At 42.7% G+C, this 23,003-nt stretch overlaps 1 non-coding gene across 1 annotated transcript; it reads right to left on the minus strand.

The window, feature by feature from the left end:
* Positions 1–10,696: 10,696 nt before the first annotated feature.
* On the minus strand, positions 10,697–10,768 carry Trnaa-agc. Its single transcript has one exon. It is a non-coding gene; the product is annotated as a tRNA-Ala (tRNA).
* Between the last annotated feature and the right edge of the window lie 12,235 nt (positions 10,769–23,003).

A 23,003-nucleotide genomic window follows, 5' to 3' on the forward strand; every position in this document is an offset into this window, starting at 1 on the left:
GAAAAGATTCACACAAGATTTTCAGCTGGCAGAATGTATTTTCTCGGAATGTTTGTTTCAATGTATGGGATGATGTACCAGGCTAAACCCAGAATGCCTGACGTCTAATTACGTAAGCGTGAATTTGTTGGGTGGTCAGAGGGACCGGCATGCTATAGCATGCATACACAAACACCATTACCTTGCTCGACGCTCAAATTGTTGCAGGTGGTGCCCTCCATTTGGTCTTCTGGAAATTTGTACGTTTTAAATCTTTTAATATGTTTCAAAATTTTTAATCTTTCTGATCAATAATTAACATGTAGTAATTGTAATCCTTTTAGTATATGTAATTTTAATCTTTATTTTGCTTAGGATTTTACATTAGATTGTTAGCTTATTATGAAGGTGGCTTTTATTATATGAGGGCGTTAAAGAATGTTCTCTGCCAAGTGACAATATGTGTGTAGCTTTGATTGTAGGTTTACTGCCAAAACGTCAGTAGTTTTAAGTAAATATTTGACAACTCACGACCTGAGCTTCGCTGTACTTCGGTGTGATCTGCTTCATGTTATTTTATTTTCGTTTTGTGTACAGCCACTATATGTATTCTGATGTCACTTTATGACTGCCTTTGTACTATCGTATTCCATTTTTCTAGTTTTTAATTATTACTGAATGACATAAGAAAGCTCGAAAACGCTTAAGAAGTAAAATAAAACAGTGGCTCAGACGCTGTTTGGCTTTTTATGCGTTGGGAGTGGTCGAGATGCCCTGTGGACATTACTGTTTTCAGTTAAGAACTTGCTAAATCTAGAAGGATTCATGGAATACGACCTGATGTCAGAGAAGGACAGTAGTTGACATGCTTTAACTCGAGTCGCGGCTGGCTTCATCTCATCAGTGTTCAAAGACCCTGTCCACAATACCGTTTAAACTTTTAGATATGTTACTCAGAAATTTGTGGATGTGGACATGTCTGGATTCTCGAGTACGTAGTACTTGTACATAGTCGATAAATGTTTAGCATACAATTCCCTCAGATTTGTTTAGCCTTCTGAGTGATTATGTACTAGATCCAGTCTAGTCTATGCGAGTGTTTTGTGATAATCTCTGCACGAAATTGGCAAGGAAGGAAGAGAGAATGGCGATGTCATGAGGCAGAAGCTCGGAATGGGGAAGGGTGACTAAGGAATTCATAATTATCCTTTCGAGACGGACATTCGCCTTAATCGATTTACGGAAAGTATAGGAAAATCTAAACCTGAATGACAGGAATGGATTTCGAACCCCGGCCCCAACCAAGCGCGAGTTCAGTGCCATAAACACTTTACTCAATATGAAATTAGGATAGGAACCATTTTGAGAAAAGAACCTTAGTAATTCTGTTAAAAATATTGTCTGGGATTTTGTGTGGTGCTGTTATGTCCACCACGGCTCTCGTCTTATCTACAAGAGCGTCGATATTGAATGATGTACTTGTTAAAGACCATCGGAAAGTACTTCTATCGGAGCACAGAAAAGTCGAATATGCTCCTGTTTAAAAGGGTCTGAAAAGTGGAGTACCAGCTGCCTCATTCTGTCTGCCTCAGCACCTTTAAAAACATTCCCAAAAATTTTGACATGCTAACATATTCGCGCTCTGTTTCAGCAAGTAACTCACTTCTCACTCCTGCGAGCTCCACTAACTGCAACTCGCTCTTACCCAATAGTCTATCCCTGAAAATCTCTCCACCCACTCCTACTTGCGCATTCTCAGTCACTCTTTCAGCCCAACTCTGTGTCATTATCTCCTAATGTCTTTCCAACTATCACTCTCTCCACTCTCACAGCCGCAGTGTCCTTCGTTGTGTCCCACCACTACTCACCTCTTATTGTCATTGTTTCCCTTTTGCTTTTATTACTGCTACAGTCTTCTATTCCTTCCCATCGCTGCTGTCCCTTCTCACTGTCGATATCTATCCTTTCCTCATTGTCAGTTTCATGGACTCTGGTTCTCATTATCACTACCTCTCACACACTTCCACTTTCCCCGTCTCTTCATTCCTCTACCACCTGCTCTGCCTCCTTCTATTTTCCTAGAACTGTTCTGTCACTGTCAGCCACCCGCCCTCTCTTTCTCTCAGACTTGCATTGTCTCCTTCGCTATTTCTGTGCCACATCCATTGTCTACTGTCGTCGGGAATTTATTACTTTTTCGTCTGTTTCCCAATGCCTCTGTCTGCTTCTCAACAGCATTAAAAAGCTCGAATACACTCGCATGTCAAGACTTTGTTTTTTGCTCCAGTAGAAGCCACAGAAGGGCATGTGACTCATGTGCAAGGGAACTTCATGAATCAGGAAAATTATGATAGTTTGATAGTTCACATGTAAAATTGAAATAACGTAAAACTAATTTTACTCCTCAGACCAGATTTTAGTGGCACAAAAATTGTTCATGTGCTTCAGTAGAACATCATGGGGTTCCCAGTACCCTCTCATGATAACGGAAACACTTTACAGCATATTTTTCCGTGCTACTTCATTTTATAAACCACGTTTTCGCCTCGCACCGGATTTTTCAATGGATATTTTACACTTACAGGTAGGGTAACTGTGAACTTCTGTATCCGGGAAACAAAGATATCAAGAAAATTTTCTGCTTCCTCGAAATCTGAATCTTAGCAGTATATCTTAAAAATTACACCTATTTGCTACGCACAACCTTTTTGGAATCAACCCCTCGGTTCTCGTAACGAAAAACCAGGGTCTTTTCTTGATAACGAATGAAGATTTTTCGAAATGGAAAGATGAAGTTTCTACATAAATGCCTGGAGAACTTTAAAATTTCAGCACTTATCTGCGGATATTTATTATTTTGATTTCGCCTTATGCCGAATTTTACATGCGTATTTTAAGTGTATATGTGAGACAACTGTGAACCTCTCAATTTCTGAAAGGGATATATATATAAAAAAAATGTTCAAGACTGTTCCAGATCTTAATAAAATATCGTTAAAATTTCAGCCACTTGTTGCGCAAAGCCGTCTTGGTATACCTGGCTCGGTTTGGTACGATGCCGTGTCTCTTGACTTACGCAAAACGTTTGATACAGTTCCGCACAGTCGTTTAATGAACAAAGTGAGAGAATATGGGCTGTCAGACCAGTTGTGTGATTGGACTGAAGAATTCCTAGATAACAGAATGCAGCATGACATTTTCAATGGAGTGAAGTCTTCCGAAGTGAGAGTGATATCAGGTGTGCTGAAGGGCAGTGTCGTAGGACCATTGCTATTCACAATATATATAAATGACCTTGTGGATAACATCGGAAGTTCACTGAGGCTTTTTGCGGATGATGCTATAGTATATCGAGAGGTTGTAACAATGGAAAATTGTACTGAAATGCAGGGGGATTTCCAACGAATTAACGCATGGTGCAAGGAATGGCAATTGAATCTCAATGTAGACAAGTGTAATGTGCTGTGAATACATAGGAAGAAAGACCCTCTCTCATTTAGCTACAGTATAGCAGGTCAGCAACTGGAAGCAGTTAATTCCATAAATTATCTGGGAGTAGGCATTAGGAGTGATTTAAAATGGAATGACCATATAAAATTAATCGTCGGTAAAGCAGATGCCAAACTGAAATTCATTGGAAGAATCCTAAGGAAATGCAGTCCAAAAACAAAGGAAGTAGGTTACAGTACACTTGTTCGCCCACTGCTTGAATACTGCTCACAAGTGTGGGATCAGTACCAGATAGGGTGGATAGAAGAGATGGACAAGATCCAACGGAGAGCAGCGCGCTTCGTTACAGGATCATTAAGTAATCGCGAAAGCGTTACGGAGATGATAGATAAACTCCAGAGGAAGACTCTGCAAGAGAGACGCTCAGTAGTTCGGTACGGGTTTTGTTGAAGTTTCCAGAACATACCTTCACCGAGGAGTCAAGCAGTACGTTGCTCGCCCCCTACGTATATCTCGCGAAGAGACCATGAGGATAAAATCAGTGAGATTAGATCCCACACAGAGGCATACCGACAATCTTTCTATCCACGAACAATACGAGACTGGAATAGAAGGGAGAACCGATAGAGATACTCAATGTACCCTCCGCCACACACCGTCAGGTGGCTTGCGGAGTATGGATGTAGATGTAGGTGGTAAAACAATTCTTTTTTGGGGTTTTTCTGGAAAACCGCCCATGAACTAACGGTGGCTCCATAAGACCCTTAAAGACATTAAGAAACGACATCAAATTTAAAAACAGCTCATCGATTTGCTCCATATGCCTAAGTAGGAGGGAGTGTAATATTCTTACTTTGACCTTGTACTGTAACGTACCGACACTATGAGGATCCTTCCGTTGGGCATAAAAATAGCCCCTAGCCCAAAGGCTGTCCAAAACAGTGGACTCTTCCTATCTGTCACCAACAGAATCCGAGGTATAAGCTCCGGAAAAATACTGGTAGTATGTGTGGCTTTTCGAAACATATTAGGCAGCGCATGTTGTCACATGCATTCCGCTCACAGAAAACATTCACTATAGCTTTCGCAGTGTTTTGTAATTAGAAAAAGTACCATTCTAATACGTTTCTACGAACATCAGTACGTTGATTAAGTCCTTATAAATTTATTAGTTTTAATTTTCAGTATATAGTGTGGTATTTTGCGTGAATAAATATTTACACGATGGAACTAGTTGCTGTGGTGTGGTCCAGAACGCAGGAATACAAACGCAGTGAGGCCGTGCATCTCGTATTTTTGCAGCCGTTGCGAGCCACACTTTACTACTTGTTTGCCGGAAAGAAGCCGTCAGCTACGTTTTATTACGAGTTTTATTTATAGCCTGCGAAACGAGAGAAAGACGACTTGGAAGTGACAGAAGTAATTAAGTGGCGTCATGGCTTCCTTGCAGTATGGCGGTTCTTGCAGTTGTTGTGAAAAGAGCGCTTCCTCCTTTCCTTACATGCTTCATAGCAATGGTCAAATGTATGTGCATTCATGTTACAACGTAGCCTCTGAAGGACGTATAGTAGCCACATAAACTGACTAGTCATTCTAGTATATGCGTAGAGTAACAAAACCGTTTGTTGAGTTGCATCATATTTCTGAGGAGACGCTTTATGATTTGAACTCTGACATACCTGGAAATGGCCATGAGTGGTTTAAACTAGCAGTTTTCATGATATTGTAGATTTTTAACAAAATCATTTTCTAGCTACTTTTCAACAAAAATTCTTTCGCTGACAAACTGTCTGCTTTTAATTCTGTTTTCTCTCTTAAAACCCAACATTTGTAATTTACCCATTTATTGAACCCGACCAAATTAGGGGGGGGGGGGGGGGCTTTAGGACCTCTGTTATCAGACCAAAGTTTTACACACACTGTAGTTTTTGTATCACAGTTTCTTACAGAATGGTAATAATTATAATGTGATATGTTGTATAAAATTATGGTAACAGATTTAAAATGGTTGAAATAAGATGCATCTAACGCCGTTTGGAATAACAGTGGTGACTAACAGCTCATAACGATAATGCTAGCGATGCTCCTACCACTGTTAATAATAATTATATGAAAAGTGACAACATATGGCACAAAATGTATTTACGGAAGTACAAAAAATCGATTTTATGACGTATCTAGTTCTGAAGAAGGGAAATTCAATTAGGATGCAATAGCTAGGGCTTTGAGAAATGAGGAGCATCTGGTGGGAAAGAAGGTTACTTGGTTGTGATGGGGTGAGGAACGCGTACACAACAGAGGTACATATATTTGTTGTTTTAGTAGATATATCATTAGTTGTCCTTTTAAGCTGGAGATCTTATTCCGTTCTCTTATACAGTGAAGAAGGTTATTTTAAAGTCGGGTTCCTGCTACTGAAATGGACTCAAAAGGACGACTGAACGAACAAGTGTGACAGAAAGGTGTTTACTCTGCTGAGAACGAGTGTTTCTGCTGTGTTGTTCAGACAAAAGCGTTAAGACCGAGGAGAATTGTCAGGGACTGTATACGTTGATGAGACGGTAAAGTATACAGTGTGTGTGGAAATCTCTGCACTTGTCTGCATATAGCAAGGATAGCCGTGAATATGATATACACAAACATTTGTAGTTTGTTTGCCTGCCGCTGTGGCCGAGTGGTTCTAGGCGCTTCAGTCCGGAACCACGCTGCTGCTCCGGTCGCAGGCTCGAATCCTGCCTCGGGCATGGATGTGGATGATGTCCTTAGGTTGAGCTAGGTTTACTTAGTTCTAAGTCTAGGGGACTGATGACCTCTGATGTTACGTCCCATAGTGCTTAGAGCCATTTGAACCATTTTGTAATTTGTTCGTAGAAGCGAGATACCAGACTTTCCTGGTTCTGCAGTTTTATATATCCTGCACTTTGACTAAGAAAACGGATAGGTTGTTACAGATTTTCCTTTAGCATGGAAACGATAGTTGAACGTAATACTCAACATAACAACCGAAATACGTCCTAATAAGGTGTTACTGTAAGAGGTGTTTCAGTTCATGACACTCCTCCGTTACGTTCTTGGTTTGCCTGTGATGCACAGTGACCAGTGTGTCCCCCGGTTGCTAGTCTTATGTCTTATGACATGCGCTGTCAGGGAGTTTTCCTCGGGGGGAAGACTAGGGAGGTGTACACACAAATTTGTGATGCCAACTGAGGACTATATGAGTGAGAAGTGGCGGCTCCAAGGTCTAGACAGTGGTGTGCCGCCACGCCACCGCGTACCGCCATACATGGCAGATGGCCCATACTGAATGGTCCGTCTAGGACGGAATGCGGACCGTTCATGCCACATTCATGCACTGAAGTGCCAAAGACACTGGTATAAGCATGCGTGCTCAAATACAGAGACATGCAAACAGGCAGAATACGGCGCTGAGGCCGGCGACGCCTATATCAGACAACAAGTGTCTTGTGCAGTTGTTAGATCAGTTATTGCTGCTGCTATGGCAGGTTATAAAGATTCAAGTGAGTTTGAACGTGGTGCTAAAAATATTGTGTGTCAGTTTTAGCACAGTCTTGTATAATTTATCAAAGGGGACGTTTCATATGGCGACCCTGCCAGGATTCGAACCTGGAATCTTCTGATTTTTTCTTGTAGTTTGTGTAATTAGTGTAGCCTTTGTTTATTGCTAGCGCGTAATCATAGAGAGAATTTACTTTGTAATTGTAGTTTTTCATTGTTGTACAGTAAAACAGTTGTGACATGCATGTAGATTTGCACCAAGTATTTCGCAGCTGCGCTTGCAATTAAGTAGACATTATTTCCATTGCTATGTTATCTTATTTTGCTCTTCAAATTGTGCTTTTCTGTGTTATCGTGTGAAATATTGTGACAATAATGGCGTGTGAAAAACGTAATACTAGGCTCCAAAGTAAACTGAGAAATGACAGTGAAGCCGAAAGCAGGTATAGATAGGACTTTTTGGAAATAATGAAGAATGAAGGGAGATCTCCGAGAAGTAAAGAAAGCTTTGTTTGCAAAATACTGCAGTAAAACAAACCCTGTCCTTTCCTTGTGTTATCCCACTATGTGTTTGTGTACCCTTGTGTATTTACGTTCTTCCTGTTTTTATATGTTTATCTATTCTTTCAGACAGCCTCCATTCCCTTCTCGGGCTTTATTTGCACTATTTTGTTCTATGCAATTATTAACAAGTCAGTATGTCCTCAAGGAAGGGTGATCACGATGCATTTCATTAAGAGATTGGGTAAGGCTGGTGTACATTAAGCAGCATATCTGCATGCATTAATTTTTGGCCAGGAATAGTTCCTGCCTGCTCTGAGTTCAGGCTGGCTGCAAGTTCGCTAACGAGCAGTGGCCCGCAAGAAAGGTAAACGGAAAAGCCAGGTTTACAAAGAAAAGGCGGTGCTGGAGTTACTGTAAGACTACAATATCCTCGCCTCATGCCTGCTAGACAGTTGCCGTACCCCTCAGGGGTGGTGAAACTGTGAAAGTACGCACTGGGCACTCTGGGGTTGCGAGCTAGTGCAGGGCGTTGACCGGGAAGAAAATGGAGTGGGGGACGCCACCCTACGCCACGACAATATAGAGCTCAGTAGGCTTCTGAGGGGTAGAATGAGATTTTCACTTTGCAGTGGAGTGTGCGCTGATATGAAACTTCCTGGTAGATCAAAACTGTGTGCCGGACCGAGACTCCAAGTCGGGACGTTTGCCTTTCGTCGGCAAGTGCTCTACCAATTGAGCCACCCCAGCACGACTCCCGACCCGTCGTCACAGCCAGTAAATCACTTGCTCGCGTAAGGCAAAGGTCCCGAGTTCGAGTCTCGGTTCACCACACAGTTTGGATCTGCCAGGAAGTTTCTGAGGGGTAGTTTTCTGTGACAAAGGTACATTCTGTGGCAGGAAACTGTAATAGGTATGCGCAGGCTACCATTACAACACCACACTCTGCCCAGTGAGAAGCTGTTTTCAAGAAATTCGTTGCAGTGTATATAAAAGGAAGTATATCGAATTTGAGCCGGCTAGTCCACTTACAACTTCCCCTCCGATCAGGGGTTTGAGTAGCTAGTAGTGGACACTTCTTGTAGTCACAGGTGGCAGCACTAGCAGTTGAGGGTATAAAGCCCTCAATAGGAAGAAAAACTTTTATTACTTAACAGGAAATACGTTCTGACAGACGTTGCTTTTCTGACAAAGAGGTACGTTAATACATTAGTACAATGAACAAACTGAACAGTAACTTAGTAAATATCCCAACAAGCAAGCATTCCAAATGGTTCAAATGGCTCTAGGCACTATGGGACATAAGATCTGAGGTCATCAGTCCCCTAGACTTAGAACTACGAGTACTTAAACCTAACTAACCTAAGGCTATTACACACACATTCATGCCCAAGGCAGGTTCCGAAACTACAACCGTAGCAGCAGCGCTGTTCCGGACTGAAGCGCCTAGAAGCGCTCGGCCACAGCGGCTGGATCAAGGTTTCAATATGTATTACATTCATGAATAAAACAACGTATATCGGAACTCTACAAAAATTAACTGTGTTAAGAAAAAAATAATCTCAGTGATAAGCTCAAAATTCATAATATTTTCACTTAGCTAATTTAGTAAATACTCAAAATACATTTTTATTGAACATTCCAGGCATTTAGTTATACCATAATTCACACACTTATTGCAGTGTTCCTGTTGTTCTAGTAAGGAGAAAGACTACACATCATCTTTTATTTCATACATATCAGTAGATTTGTAGTTACTTTGCTGATATACTTCCTGTTTCTGTACTGTTCCAGCTTGAAGTTTGTCTATTTCACAATTAGTTCTATACGTTCATCATCAAAGACTGAAAACCATATCTCTTCTGTCTTAGGAATAACACCTAAATTTTATTAGCCATTGTTATATACAGTATTCCCCGCATTACGCTATCACGAGATATTAGTCCAGCTTTAGTTAGTTCTTTTGATTCCCAATAAAATCCATTTTCCCTTCGTAAACGAAATGAACCGAAGTACTGTTATTTGCTTGGTCACCTTGTCAGTAAAAGTCAGCACGTGCAACAGAATATTGTTTATCAGAGGAAGACACATGGGTTGCTTTTTCAGAAGAAAAGGAAGGATCGCAATTAGAAGAGTCATAAAATAAACCGCCTACATCCATTTCCTGTCCATTTCCGTCTTCGTGCATCCTAGCAAGATTTTCTTCAAAATTTGGAACATTCTCTCACAGTATTTTGGTTTGTATTTCTTCGTTACGTGCATGGAACTTGCGCGTTTCCCCCAACCTGAATATTATATTCAAAAATGCGAGATCTTATGATTTAAAAGAATGTCTAAGGGAAAAGGCAATTAGCCGCATTCAGTTCTGCTCACCAGAAACAAAAGTTTCACGTTTAGTAGTATGTGTCAAATAGACACACAACAAAACTTGCGTTACTGACAATATTTGTTTCAGAAAACAAATGTAACTTCACATGTAATCGTCACCATCAACAATGATTCAAACCACAAAAGAGACAAAGAAATAGTATGAAGGTACAGAGGCATTCCCACCAATAGTACAAAAAGTATTGGCAAACTAACAAAATAAAAATGCGTGCCTGTCCCTCAGTCACCTACATCTTTTTAAGAGTAAAACATGCCAGGGGACTCGAAAAACGATGCAGTCATTGTCGCAATGTGGAAACAGAGTGATTTATCTGATGTCCAAAAGTGCACTACAATTCGCTTTTGGACCAAGGACAGTAGCATTACTGGAGCGATTAAGTTTGTGAAGTGTTCACATGCCGCCGTGCTTAAAGTATACCGTGCATAGCATACTAGTGGTACCCAAAACCAGCGCCGAGGCAACTACAGTGCACCGCGGGCCATACATAATTTGGGTGAACGACGGTTGCGTTGACGTGTACTTGCGAACAGACGTGCAACTGTTGAGCAATTGACCGCCCGGATGAATCGACGGGCTATCAACAGTGTGTCCGTAACGACCGTTCAGCGAACATTGATGCTCATGGGCCTCCGCAGCAGGTGTCTGGTTCATGCGCCCATGCTGGCTGCTGCTCAGAGGCGACGAAACCTGTAATTTGCAAGCCAGTAACGCAACTGAGTGCTGACAGATGGCCTTTTCAAATGAATATCTTTTACCCGGCCATGGACGTTGACGGGTAAATTGTGGAACGTCTGAGAGCAAACACCCTGCAACAATCATTGGAAGATAATGATCGAAGCAGACGAAATGAATCAAAGTTTGTGCTGCGGCCGGGACTCGAACCCGGGTCTTATTGCTTGCTAGGCAGCAATGCTACCATTACACCATCACAGCACGCTGGTCAACATTGCTGCACGAACTACCTAAGCTGCGTGCCCTCCCCAAGACAAACGTCAATTCATTTTTCCCTTACATATTGTCACTACTGCCAGGGCTCTCCGATATTGGCAAGCACCCCAGCATTGGACGTAGTGGGAGAGGCCTGACAGTAGTGACAATATGTAAGGGAAAAATGAATTGAAGTTTGTGTGGGGGAGGGCACTCACCTTAGGTAGTTCGTACAGTGATGTGCACAATCGTGCTGGGGTGGTGAAATAGTAGCGTTTCCGCCTAGCAAGCAAAATGACCCGCGTTCGAGCCCTAGCCAAAGCACAAATTTTAATTCGTTTCGTCTGCTTCGATCATTATCGTAGATTATAAAAAGAGACTTAAATGTCTCAGGGAAACATTTAATTATAAAGATCTACAATCATTGGAAGGGTCCAGGCCGCAGTTGGGAGCGTTATAATCTGGAGAATATTTTCTTGGCATTCTCTGGTTGATCTCTTCATTCTGAAAGGCACAGTGTATAAAAAAAACTATGCATCTATCCTTGGGGACGAGTCCACCTGTCCATACAGTTTTCTGTTCCACGGCAGGTTGACATCTGCCAACAGGAAAATGCAACGTGCCACATAGCTCGCAATATATGTGTGCCCTTGAAAGAGCACCAGAGTGAGTTTACTGCGCTACGTTGGCTACCAAATCCCACCCCCCTCCCCGTCTCCGCATTTACATCCCCCCGAACGTCTGTGGGAGCACCTTGATCGGGCCGTTCGTGCCATGGATCCTCAACTGAGAAACCTAGCGCAGCTGGCCATGGCGCCGGAGTCGTAATGAGTCCACATCCCTGTCTGTACTTTACAGCCGGCCGGGATGGCCGAGCGGTTCTAGGCGCTACAGTCTGGAACCGCTCGACCGCTACGGTCGCAGGTTCGAATCCTGCCTCGGGCATGGATGTGTGTGACGTCCTTAGGTTAGTTAGGCTTAAGTAGTTCTAAGTTCTTGGGGACCGATGAACTCAGCTGTTAAGTCTCATAGTGCTCAGAACCATTTTGTACTGTACAGAATGTCATTGACTCTCTTCCTGGACGTCTTGCAGCGGGCCGCGCTACGAAACTGGTTATTCAGGATTTTGACAGGTGGTCACATTGATTTGACCGGACACTGTCTATCGTAAAAATAGCAATTGCACTTCACAATATTTCAGAATGATATAAGAGAGAAGCTCAGAGTGAGGTCTGTGCCTTAAATGGTGTAGTATATCTTTACATAGAGAGGTCCATGCGCTTCCACATAGTAACTCCGACTGTGCAGATTCATAAAGTTGATACTTACACGTATCTTACGACTCGAGCAGTTTCACCATACAGTGCGATAGAGCTCAACTGTATAGAGGGTATCTTATAGATGAATACCGTCAGCGGCAAACAATACAGCGTATAGAGAAAATCCCAACGAACTTGAATGTGTAGCTAAAAGTGAACCTGGTCAGTAATGCGTAACTCTCGAAGGGCTGTCATAACTATGTTCTGTTAAATGCTTCAGTTTACCAACTTACCTTAAAGAATCAATATTTCCTGTTGCAAAATACGAAAATCTTCCTGGTTTGTTAAATTTAAGCACCTTCTTTTGAGGAATATGTTGATGTTTGTTTGTTCATTCAGTGCGTCTCTAGGCGCTCCGACTAGCCTTTGTCCGCTATGTGACACTCCACCGTATCCGAATGGTGTCTTCGCCTAGATAATCTCGTCGTGACTGTCCAAACCGGTGGATTCTTTCAATAGAAGACTCCTGACAAATTGCTGAAAGTTGATAGAAGAATACTCCGAGCAATTACCAGTAAGAAACACTAAGTAAACGGGCAGTGGAGATTTTTGCCCAATTCAGTAGTGTATAAAGAGAGTGAATCCATTATTCATACAATGTGGAAAAGAAGGATTGCATTTTTCGGCCACATATCTCGCCTACCAAATACTATAATCCTGAAGCAACTTTTTGACTATTTCTGGAACAGTTAAACTATAAACATCTGGTTTAAACAAGTACAAAGTGATCTGGATTAACTGTACATCACCACACACCAAATTCAACAAAGATAAGAGAAACTGCTTCTGAAGAAAAAATACACACCGCTGACATTCAAACCATCAGAAGGGAAGAAGTATGTCATATCTGCAGAAGAACGAGCAGCCAGATCAAAGCGAATGAAGAAGTTTTGGGAAACGAAGAAATTGCTGACTGCTAAGACCTAAAATTAATTATTGTAGACTCTGTTGTATTATGTTTGATTTTTGTGCTCCAATGTGGGAGTAAACTATGTAAATAAATAAATAAATAAAAGTGAACCCGGTACGGCGGATGTTAAGCTCATGCTTCATCAACAGTGAGTTTTGTTTGTGGCTTTAATGGCTGTATTCAACGTGCTCTAGGACTTACAAACGCGTCTTCTAGAGTAACATATGATTTCTACATGCTTTGTTGAATATAATACGTTTTAAAATAAAAATAGTTGCATCGAAGATAGTACTGAGTGACTGACAGTCTTTAACGAGAGTGCCAGTAGAGAAGGTAGAGATTCACGGATTTCGTTTCATTGCTGTCGTCTACGTATCAAAAATGTAGCTTATTGGCTCAGCTCCAAATAAAAGATATATGAAAATAGTAATTGTTCTCGAAAGAACAGGTACCACAGATGACCGCGCAGCTTCTCTAGAATAAATAATAATTAATAGAAACCCTCAGCTACCGACGGAAGTTGTTGATATACCTCGATAAGGACAGCTGAAAATATGTGCCCCGACTGGGACTCGAACCTGGGATCTCCTGCTTACATGGCATACGCTCTATCCGTCTTTTCTTTTTTTTCCTTAATCTCACTTTTTTCGTTTTTGTACGTTGCATCCGCTCGGGGCGGACGTCACAAGACACCTGTTTCAGTTTGTCGTTGATACATTAACTCGTTTTTTTTTTTTTTTTTTTTTTTTTTTTTAATTACAGGTGGCAGTTAACCCTCTGACCGAACACGCTGAGCTACCGTGCCGGCTCGGTCTGAGCCACCGAGGACACAGATAAATAGCGCCACTGCAGGGACTTATCCCTTGCACGCTTCCCTTGAGACCCACATTACCAGCGGCGTCTGGCATGTAAACAGCAGATCCCGGGTTCGAGTCCCGGTCGGGGCACACATTTTCAGCTGTCCCCATCGAGGTATATCAACAACACTTGTCGGCAGCTGACGGTTTCAATTAATTATCACCAAATAAAAGAGTTAAAACACCCTGCATTAGCGTCCTGCCTCAGTGTATTTCTCTACTGGAATACTTTTCTAGAAATAGAATAATCATGCACAGAATAAAATTGAATTCCCTTGTTAATCAAAATTTTATTCAAGGCTAGATCTCTAGTTACAGGTCCGTAAATACATTTTGAGGTCTTTACCGGCAAACGAGGGTTCACATACATGAGTTTGTTTACGAACTACTGGAGATGCATTGGTGATGGTATGCATGGTATGCAGCTCACTGTATCGAACCTGTGATTCGTTGTGCTTCGTGCTTTTGAATCTAAGACTTGAGGGTACCTTACCAGCTGTTGATGGTTACAAATGATGTTGTAAGACGTCGTGGTCTCCTGACGTTCATTGCTTACATATTCCGCCCTCACAATCGTATTCTGCACATCAAGACGCTTCATTCGAACCCAAACTCGATAAAATAAAGTCAGTGTTGTATGAATTCATATAAACGATATGCAAATAACAAGTAAGCGCATCGTGGTTGAAATACTCGAGGCTGGTGTACACACATACATTCCAGACACGACGGTCACAGGAGCTATTAGTTCAGGAGAGAAACCGCACAACGGGACGCCGGTCCCTTCAGACGATGACCCAGCCTATGTCGGCCAGTGACCGCCTGTGGAGTGGACAGCGTGGGCCTGAGTGAAAAGGGGGAACGACCCTGTGTTCGGATTAAAAGCAAATTCCGCTACATTGTGTGGGAGTGGTCAGCCTACGCATTCTTTACACATAGCACGCAGTTTCAGAGATTTTCACAGGGAGACAGCAAACGCCAAACGTCAATACTACGGATTTCCGGATTGGTCATCTTGAACGAAACGTCATTCTTTCGTTTTATAAGAGCGATGCTCATTGGTGGACGATATTTCTGACGCCTTGACCTGAAGGAGTAATGGAAGAGACCGAAATACATACCCCTTCATGTCTGGCATGGAGAGGCACCGTTCCGTTGTCGCTCTTGGAGCGAGGAACAAGTCTCTCCTCAGTACTTCACTGGGAGAGCACCTCTGTCAAGAGCAAATCGAAGTGCGACTCTCTATATAATTGAGTCCTTGCGATTAAGCTTTGTTCACTGTGTTGGCCGACACACTTATTGTGCGGTGTGAATGGACAGAGTTATAGTTAAACGCCTGCGAGCGAATTTTTGAGTGGCATCACGGTGAACTGGTTATCTGACCGGAGTACCACGCCAACAGTTAGACTAGGGGTGAATAGGAGTCCTTGACTTCATCAAGGCGTAGGGAGAATTTGATTGGCGAAGGTCAATTCAGATAGAACGAGAGTTATCTTATTTGTCAGCAGCGAGCGGCGCAGACAGCAGTCATCGCAGCTTACGGTATTGTGCGCTACAGCTCTTGCGAGCCCCATATTTCCTCCACAACAGTACACTTCACTGCATTTCAGACGCGACAGCCTCAAACATACCTAGCAACATTCTAAAGGATAATTATTCAAGTTGAGTAAGCGCGCCTCTAAGCCATTCTGCCAAGTCAACAACCATCTTAAACTTTGTATAGAAATTTCATTAACGAATCCTGTCCTTGATAGGTAACTTCACATTCCTAAAAGAACCAGGATATAGCTTGTTCAATTCATAACTAAAAGTGCCATTGCGATTTCTCAGAATTTTTGCAAAATAAATAATAATTTTCATTAGTTTCATGTTTTTCTTACACTAACTAGCACTACTCCAGTACCCAAGTATCCCACTAGTTACGTAAGAAATTTTGTGAATTTTTGTGTCATTTCCTTACAGCAGACGACTACAGAAGATATTTATTGCTGAAAGTTTTTCAGGCATTTGTCTGTAGAACGTTAGCAGCGTGTGTTTGACTTCTGTAGTAGTGTTGGGGTGGAAATTGCATCTTGCAGGAGCCACAGGGTAAAGGGTACATCTCAGATTAATCCGTTGCGCAGAATAACATAATCTCAGATCAACCCCAGATCACAATGTAATGGATCCAGAATGGATTGTATGACACGAAAAATGCTGATGATGTGTTGGGAGACGCATTTTAACAGGGCAATAGTTGCGTCGCTCTGACGAGGCAGCCAGACCGTGCAAGTGGGGCGCCGGTTTGGGTGGCGGAAGCCTGGCGCCTGCCTTTCGGCGCAGCGAGTATGTAGAGCAATTACTGGCTGCAGTTTACGTTCTGGAAGATACCCGCGGACGCGCTAACGAGTGATAATGAGATGCCAGAAGGCGGCGGGGCCGGTTTCAGAATTCACGACGTACCGCTGCTACTGCAAATTACGACAGCGCAATGGTTAATTCCAGTCACTGCAGCATATACTACAGTGCAAAACTTAAGGACTCTCTGACGCTGCCAAGTAACGTAGTACGATTAAACTCTGTCTATACACACACTGAAGCACCAAAGAAAGTGGTATAGGCATGCCTGTTCAAATACGGAGGTATGTTAGCAGTCAGAATACGGAGCTGCAGTCAGCAAGACCTATATAAGACAACACGTGTCTGGCGCAGTTTTTAGATCGGTTACTTCTGCTACAATGGCAGGTTATCAAGAGTTAAGTGAGTTTGAAAGTGGTTTTATAGTCAGTGCACGAGCGATGAAGTGGGAATTTTCCTGTACGACCATTTCACGAGTGTACCGTGAATATCAAGAAACCGGTAAAACGTCAAAGTACCGGCATCGCTGCGCCCGGTAAAAGATTCTGCAAGAACGGGACCAACGACAATTGGAGAGAATCGTTCGACGTGACAGGAATCCGACCATTCCCTAAATTGCTGCAGATTCCAATGCTGGGCCATCAACAAGTGTCAGCGTACGAACCATTCAACGAGACATTACCGACATGGGCTTCCTAAGCCGATGACACAATCGTGTACCCTTGATCACTGCACGAGAGAAAGCTTTACGACTTTCCTGGGCCCGTCAACACTGACGTTGGACTATTGATGACTGGAAACATGTTACCTGGTTGGACGAGTCTCGTTTCAAATTGTATCGAGCGGATGGACGTGTACGGGTACGGAGGCAACCTCAATAATCCATGGACCCTGTATGTCAGCAGGAGACTGTTAAAGCTCTTGGAGGTTCTATAATGGTGTGGGCATGTGCACTTGGAGTGATATCTGACCCTTGATACGTATAGATACAAATCCGACAGGAGACACGAACGTAAGCATCCTGTCTGATCACCTGCATCCAATCATGTCCATTGTGCATTCCGACGGACTTGGACAGTTCCAGCAGGACAATGCGACACCCCACATGTCCAGGATTGCTACAGAGTGGCTCCAGGAACACTTTTATCATTTTAAACACTTCCGCTCGCCACCAAACTCCCCAGACACGAACATTAATGAGCGTATCTGGGATGCCTTGCAAGATGCTGTTCAGAAGCGGTCTCCACCTCCTCGTACTCTTTAGGATTTATGGACAGTCCTGCAGGATTCATGGTGTCCATTCCCTCAAGCACTATTTCAGACATTAGACGAGTCCATGCCATGTCGTGTTGCGGCTCTTCTGCGTGTCGGGGAGGGGGGGGGGGGGCTCTACATGATATTAGGCAGGCTCTTCGGTGTATAAAGAACTCTTACAGTACAGTGCGGAAGGTAACTGAATGAAATATGCAATGAGACGAACAGAAACGACACTATTATTCAAAGACAATAATCGCACTGAAGTGACCGCGATGTATGTGTAAGTTGGCAGCGCTTTGCATTGGATCTCTGACTGCGCTTTCTTTGTAAGAGAGTCTGTGGCTGGTCAGACTCGTTGTTGGAAGTTAATCGCCAGTAGGTTTGGGCAGTTGGAAGCTAGTCGCCAGCAGTGATGGATGTTAGATGTGAGAAGTTAGCATTGGTGGATGGTAGAAGTCTGAAGTGTTAGCGTGGGCTAACGATCTGTACATGTTCGACTTGGAGACTGAATGTTTTTCATGATTATATACCTTAGTACTAGATGTCAATGACGATTTATATTCGTGTTTGAACTGGACGTCACATTAATAAGGTGAAAAATACATTATTTCTTTTGCAACAAAATCTTTCCTTTGCTAACCACATGCCTATTAGTAGTTAGTGGCTTTAGTAGTTAGAATCTTTTATTGAGCTGGCAGTATTGACGCTCGCTGTATTGCAGTAGTTCACGTAATGAAGATTTTTGTGAGGTAAGTGCTTAATGAAATGTATAGGTTATTGTTAAGATTTCTTTTTAGTCAGGGCCATTCTTTTGAATTAATTATTTGAAGTAGGTTGTAATTTTTTTGAGCAGTCAGACTGCGTTGCGCCAGAATATTGTAGGTCAATATTGACATGATAGGAAAAAGTAAAGAGAAAGTAGGCTCAGTACGCTCAGTTTCATTCAGTTGTTTCAGAATCAAATAACATAGAACTTTCATCTTCTCAGTCATTCTGCAATTTAAGTACAGACACACTCATTTAAGTAAAGAATTTTCATGTTATATAGTCCGCTAGGTATAACAAACTGTTGCACATGGCTCTTAATACGGTGTGGGATCACCACGGATGCGATGTACGTTCTCCAATGACCTCCAATGTGTCTAGTTGATTTACGGATGGAAACACGTAATGCACCCAGGAACATGATCGAAAATGATTGACTTCGCAGATCGGGTATTATGGTGTGGGCGACATAATGTTACACTGGGGGACTGACATACAAATCTTTGAATACATTTCACTCACTGGTCAACGTTATTGTGACGTTGCACTTCTCCTACATATATCTCTTTTCAGTGGTGCAGTCGGCCCGGACTTCCATTTTTATGAATGACTATGCACGTATGCATCATACAGCGTAGGTAGAGGAGCTCTTGAAACGTGAGGATATTCGGCGAATGGACTGATTTGCCCGTTGCCCTCACTTAAATTCCAGCGAGCACATGTGGGAGATCTACTGCAGCACGTCCACATACATCACCGATCATCCAGCAGTGTCAACAGCGCTGGTGGAGAGGTGAAGCGCCCTGCCTCAAGAGCTCCTTACCAACCTTACAATCAGCATAGGAGCACGTTCCCGAGCATGCGCTGTCGTCCGTGGTGATCACGCACCGTATTAACAACCATGCCCCGCATTTTGCAAAATCCAGGGAACCATCATAACTCTCGATGACTTCACTGTAATTTTTGTCTTTGAATAAAAGTGTCATTTCTGTTCTTTGGTACCTTCTGTACTGTTCTATTCTGTAGCAGTTCTTTCTATCCATGGTCAAAGTTTCATCGAGGTATGTTATTTGGCTGGGACGCGTCATCTGAAAGTTACTTTCGTGGGAAATTTTTGCACACCAACGTATTTCGCTGCGGCATACATGCAAATAACACGGACGACTTCGTCGATACATAATTTCCCAGCCAGACTCTCAAGTATATCAGCGGATTTAGAAAGCCTCGGAGACTCAGTCCAACAGAAGATGACATCTGCCAGGGCTACCACCAGCACCAGCACCACCACCACCACCATCACCATCATCACCGCGGCCATTACCATTACCATCATCATCACCATGACCTTTTCAGTTCCAACTGGTATGGATTCCGATAACAACGGTCATATGCACTTCTCGTAATCGTGAATGACTCCCTGAAGGACATGCAACAAAGCAGTCAACTTCTTGCATCATTTCTTGACTCAGTACCACATCCAGGCTTATTTGCAGAAGTACTATCGTATGGGGTACCAATAGGCTTATCTGAGGATTCCTTGCTGGGGAGAACAGTGTATATTGTCTGGGATGGAGAGTCATCGACAGATGAAGAAATAACTTCACAGCGTCTCCGCAAAGTGTTCTAGATCCTTGCTGTTCATGTAATATATTAATGACCTTGCTGCCAATATTAATAGTAAAAATTTTCGTAGATGGTCTAGTTATCTACAAAGTACTGACTGAAAAATGCTATGCAAACATTCATTTAGACGTTGCTAACGGTTAAAAATGGTGTAAAGATTTGCAACGTCCTTTAACTGTTCCGAAACGTAAAATCGTCCAAAAGGGAAAGGCGTAGTATACTACAACTATAGTATCAGTAAGTCACAGCTTAAACCAGAATAAAAACTAAACTTCGCCCGAACACCGAGCGAGGTGGCGCAGTGGTTAGACACTGGACTCGCATTCGGGAGGACGACGGTTCAATCCTGCGTCCGGCCATCCTGATATAGGTTTTCCGTGATTTTCCTAAATCGCTCCAGGCAAATGCCGGGATGGTTCCTTTGCAAGGGCACGGCCGACTTCCTTCCACATCCTTCCCTAATCCGACGAGACCGATGACCTCGTTGTTTGGTCTCCTCACCCAAATAACCCAAACCAACCGCTCGAACTGGCCATGAAGGCCCAACGGTACCGACCGACCGCCGTATCATTCTCAGTCTACAGGTGTCCCTGGATGCCTTTGCAAGGGCATGACCAACTTCCTTCCACATCTTTCCCTAATCTGACGAGACCGATGACCTCGCTGTTTGGTCTCCTCCCCCAAAGAACCCAATCGAACACAACCACCCGAACAGGCCATGAAGGCCCAACTAACCGCCGTATCATCCTCATCCCACAGGCGTCACTGGATGCTGATATAGAGGGACACTGTGGTCAGCACGCCGCTCTCCCGGCCGTATGTCAGTTTACGAGGCCAGAACCGCTACTTCTCACTCAAGTAGCTCCTCAACTTGCCTCACAAGGGCTGAGTGCACCCCGCATGCCAACAGCGTTCGGTAGACACGACGGTCACCCACCGATGTACTAGTTCAGCCTGACAGCACTTAACTTCAGTGGTCTGACTGGAACTGGTGTTACCAGTGCGCCAAGACCGTAAGCTTAAACCAGTCTATTTGCTCAAATAGTTGGATGTAACAGTTTGTAAGGATATCCAAAGATCATATAGACCTCGTTGAAGCGTAGCAAAAAATGGTTCAAATGGCTCTGAGCACTATGGGACTTAACATCTGAGGTCATCAGTCCCCTAGAACTTAGACCTACTTAAACCTAACTAACCTAAGGACATCACACACATCCATGCCCGAGGCAGGATTCGAAATTGCGACCGTAGCGGTCGCGCGGTTCCAGACTGAAGCGCCTTTAACCGCGTGGCCACACTGGCCGGCTGAAGCGTAGCATCTGGCAGACTTCGGTCCATTGATAGAATACTAGGGCGATGCAATCTCCAGCTCAGGCCGTAAATATTCAGCTGAGGCCTTCATGTCTTCTGTCCGACATGATGTAACCTGACTCTTCTGCACAGTAAGGTGACGATGCCGACCGACCAAATTTTCGCCTGGTAATGATACGTACATGTGCACTTCTGTTATAGTCAGCATGCCAATAATCCTTTTATCTCAGACCAATAATAAAGAAGTCGTGGAAAGCGACACTGAGACCTTTTCACTATAATAATTTGCGTATTACTGTTTTCTTATTGTAATTGTAGACTCGGAAAGGAGTTGATTGTTTTAACTGTTTTGTAAAGGATAATTAAATTGGCTACTCCATGTCGAAACAAAATGTTATATGCAAATATGCCAATTGTAGTTTAATTCGTATACATTCCTGTAGCTGGCATACATAATACTTTTACGTTAAACCCAATATACAGTTACAAAAAAGGGCCTTATGAAAAGCCCAGCTTTGGAGAGACCGAAAGGAAATATTATATTGGCAATAAAATTAACTATTAAAACTTATTTTGTGCATGCGGAACCGCACTGATCGTAGATATTTGTTATAACTCATAGGTAGAAACCACAAAGAGCTGCTTACATTCAGTCAACAGGTCTCATAAAATTATTCGCATAACTCTGCATGGCTGATGTCAATAATTTTATTATACCTGGTAATTAACTGAGCTGAACGTAGTAGTTATAGGTTCGATTCATCAGCAGTTATCGTTGGTTAATGAATATGAATTTTCATAAGGGATTCATTAACGATCCTATCAACAGTTGCAGTATTTACATTAGGCTGACTAGTTTCGAACCTCACAGGTTCATTTTCAAGCTTGGTCTACTGAGGTTGTACTGACAGTGCTGATCATAATAAAAAACATCAAAGTGGCAACACATGTTTTATTCTGTAAACATTTTCTTAATATAAGATGGGTTCTTTGAACTGGGGAAATGTGCCACTGAATCAGTTTTGTTCGAATGGTGTGTATAAAACACTAGCTAAATCACTAGGTAAACACGTACTAAAGCCGGCCACTGTGGCCGAGCGGTTCTAGAGCTTCAGTCTGTAACTGCGCGTCCGCTACGGTCGCAGGTTCGAATCCTGCCTCGGGCATAGATGTGTGTGATGTCCTTAGGTTAGTTAGGTTTAAGTAGTTCTAAGTTCTAGGGGACTGATGACGTCAGATGTTTAGTCCCATAGTGCTCAGAGCCATCTGAGCCACGTGTATTTTACTGTTGAGGCTGACTAGCAATACTTTTAGTACAGGAAACTGATACATTGTTTATGTTGGCTTTGTGCAAACAAGGGGTGATCTCCTCGTCTGTGTTAACTTTTTCCATGAACTATATTATAGGGCGTTTGCTGGGTCAATAATAACAAAAAATTACGCTTCATTAACTGTGCTTTCGTTAAGAAAGGAGTAAAATATTGCTATGAAAACCACCGAATAGTGTCTTATTCGTGTGGAACATTGGAAGATACGTGACTCTAGAAGAAAGTTAAGGATTTTCAGTTGGGAATTCCACATTTCCATACGGAAAATGGGAAAAAATTAAAAATACGTAGCTTACAATTACGTAGTACTTTGTCCGGATACTAAATTGTCTTGTGGAGTCATATTTGAAAGTGATTATAAAATGAAAATTCGAATCATGTTCAGTAGCCTGTATTTAACTGACTAACTGGCACATGATTGTGGCGTGTTGAAAAAGTAATCTACAAAACACGTTGCTAATTAAGTACAAATTATTGAGTCGAAAAATCATGGTAGTGGCCACGTAACTAGACCTAGAAATAATGAGACAGGTT

Source organism: Schistocerca piceifrons, chromosome 1, assembly GCF_021461385.2.
Source record: "Schistocerca piceifrons isolate TAMUIC-IGC-003096 chromosome 1, iqSchPice1.1, whole genome shotgun sequence".
Lineage (NCBI taxonomy): Eukaryota > Metazoa > Arthropoda > Insecta > Orthoptera > Acrididae > Schistocerca > Schistocerca piceifrons.